Source organism: Arachis duranensis, chromosome 9 (assembly GCF_000817695.3).
Source record: "Arachis duranensis cultivar V14167 chromosome 9, aradu.V14167.gnm2.J7QH, whole genome shotgun sequence".
Lineage (NCBI taxonomy): Eukaryota > Viridiplantae > Streptophyta > Magnoliopsida > Fabales > Fabaceae > Arachis > Arachis duranensis.
This window is the reverse complement of record NC_029780.3, coordinates 64,253,829-64,257,022: the sequence shown is the minus strand read 5'-3', so window position 1 is coordinate 64,257,022 and position 3,194 is coordinate 64,253,829.

The window sequence follows — 3,194 nt, the reverse complement described above, 5'->3', positions numbered from 1 at the left end:
GGCGGTGGTTGCGGTAGGCAGCGGCGGAGAGGGGAGGAGAGAAGAAGAAGGAAGGAGAGAGAAGGGGAGGGGGTGGTACGGCGGTGGTGGCGGGTCGGCGGCGGCGTCTGGGTGATGGGGCGGTGGCGGCTGGGAGGTGGTGGGTGGTGGCTGGAGGGAGAGGAGGCAGAGAAGGGGAGGAGGGTTGGGGGTTGGGGGCTGCGCGAATGATAGGGTTCGCGTGGCTGGGGGGTTATATTTTCGGATCCACGCGGCTGCGTGGGGCACGCGGTCGCGTGGTTAGGGTGAAAAATGAGAGGGACGCAATCGCGTGGGGAGCGCGATCGCATGAGAGGGGGAAAAGAGGGGTGACGCGATCGCGTGGGTCGCACGATCGCGTCGCTGGAATTCGTGCTAAACGCACGACTCCAGCGCCGTTTCAGCGCAACTCTCTGTCTCCTTTTGGGGTGATGGGCAATCCATGCGACGCAATCACGTCACTCACGCGGTCGCGTGGGATTCGATTTGGGTAAGTGACACGATCGCATGGTGCATGCGATCGCGTAGGCCAATTTGTTCGAATCGCACAAGGGCCGCACGATTCCAGCCCAACTTTCTGTTCGTTGGATCCTTACGCCGATATGTATATCACGCGACCATGGTGGGTTGTCTCCCACCTAGCACTTTTAGTTAAAGTCCTTAAGTTAGACATTGGAAGAGCTTCCTGCTATGGCGGCTTATGTTTAAATTCGTCCAAAAATCTCCACCAATGCTTGGAATGCCAATAGCCTCCGGGGTCCCAAACTAGGCATGTGAAGCTTCTGAGCAGCTTCAAGCAGATTTTCAGGCTCCTGGGATGACAAATGTCAGGATAGAGTCCATGATTCCGAGCCTTGCTTTTAAATCCGCCTCCGTTTTGATCTACACGTTTCCATTCGGGTAGGTTAAGAGGTAGAATCTCACCGTGGTGACCAAACGTCCTCCGTGATCCATGCAATTGAGCATGATACCAATCCGTGTACTTCGAGGTGAAGCGTGGAACCTTATTAAACCTTTTGCACCAGCTCTGAGTACGAGCCATTTCCCTCTTACTCTTAAAGCCGTAGAGAGATCTATGTTGGCCATCTGTTTCAAGTAAACCATATTCAAGTGAAAAAATGCAGTTAAAAGTTAAGGATTGTACCCACTTGAAGCTTGTATTAGGTGGTAATGGCCTTGGGATAGGTGTTTTTGGTGGTTCTGTAAGTTCCATTTCCTTATGCTGTTCTGTGAATTCCTCCACTTCCTTGCAAGGATCTTCAATGGTATCTGTATCCTGGTCAAAGTCTTCTGTGTCTTCCTCATCACTTGAGTCATAGATTGGAGGTTGAGAGAAATCTACCTCCACATCATCTTCATATTCACTTGGGGAAGATTCTTCGATCTCAGAGAATTCGCTTGCGGATGCAAGTTCATCACTAAGAGAACTAGACTTGTGACTATCATCATCAAGGGAAATTGCTTCCTGGATTATTCCGTCTGATTCCTCATAAACGACTTGCTTTGGAGATTATACTTTATCCTCCTTAGCATCAACTGTGATGTCCTTGACGGGGTTCTCCTCAACTCTTGATTCCCATGGAAGTTCAGCATCTCCTAGATCTTCAACCAACTCTTCTTTTTGAACAATGACAGCTTCTTCTAATTGTTCTAGTACAAATTCATTCTCTGTCTTGTCCACTGGAGTCTCTAGTATTTCTTTCATGCTACGCTCTTCGTTAGACTGTCCACATGGAGCTGTGGTTGATCCTTGTATATTTGAGCGCCTAGAAGCCCATTGAATTAATGCTTGCTCCAGTTGTTGAACGGTTGTTTGAAATTTAATTACTGTTTCCCTTAGGCGATCCTCTGCTTCTCGGGTTGCTGGACTTGGACATGATACAAAGAAAAGTGGTGGTGATTGGGAACGATTGGATTGGTATTGGGGCAAGGAAGGATCATATGGTGGCGAATGGTGAAGAGAAGCTTGTGAGTGTGGTGGTTCGAGGTTATGTTGAAAGGACGGTCTATATGTACGGGGTGGGGCTTGTTGGAAGTTACAAGGTTGTCCACCATGTCTTTCAACTGGGTATGCATGGTAGAATGGTCTTTGTCCAGGACATCTTGGAGGGTGTTGTTGCCAAAGAGGTTGATTAGATCCTCTTGGTTCCATCCATCCTTGATTGGTCTGACCTTGATGTACATTCCTACTGTAACTTCTATTTCCTTTAATAATATTAGAACCAAACTCAAAGCGAGAGGAGTGAGAGTTTATAGTAGCAAATAAAGGTAAAAAGGAAAAATAAAAAATAAAAATAAATAAGCAAGCAAAAGAAAAGTATTTACAATAACCAATAATAAGGCACACGTTAGCAGTTCCCCGGCAACGGCGCCATTTTGACGTTAGGATTTTTGCCAGTAAAGAAGTTCATAAAAATAGTCGCGTTGTAGATATAGTCTCTAAACCGACAGAAATCCCTTCGTACAAACGTTTTGGTTGTCACAAGTAACAAACCCCTTTTAAAATTGATAACCGAGTATTAAACCTCGGGTCGTCTTCTCAAGGAACTGCGAGGAAGGTATGTTCTTATTATTGGTTATGAGTTTGTAAATTGGGGTTTTGGAAGTAAGGTGGGAATATGTTATATGACAAATAATTTAAATGGCAATTAAAAATGAATAAATACTGTAAAGCAAACTTTTGGGCAAGGTATGAGAAATTGGAGGTCCAACGTAGTTATCTCTCTCAACTATAAGGAAAGTTGAATCTAAACTCCACTTGGTCAACCTTTACTAAAGCAAAGGAAAGTCAATGGACTAATTAAATTGAACTTTGAATCCTATTTATTTTCTAAGAAAAGGTTGGGATTACTTAAGTTCAGCTCAATTAGCAAGATAACGATTATCAAATATGTTGAGTTTAATAACTGTTGAGTTACTGATTTCTTAACCAAAACCAAAAGGGGAAAAAGTAAAATTGCTAGAATAATAGAGGTGACCTTAGATGGAAGGCAATAGTAACTTAAATCAAAGAGAACAATCTTAACTGAAAATACTTCAAATATCATTAATTCAAAATAGAGATCTGTAACATGGAATAATTCATAAATCAATTCAAATATTAAAAGCAAATAAATAAATAAAAGTAAACTGAAAATAAAAGAACATTAAACCTGGATCCAGAGTTACTCTCAAAA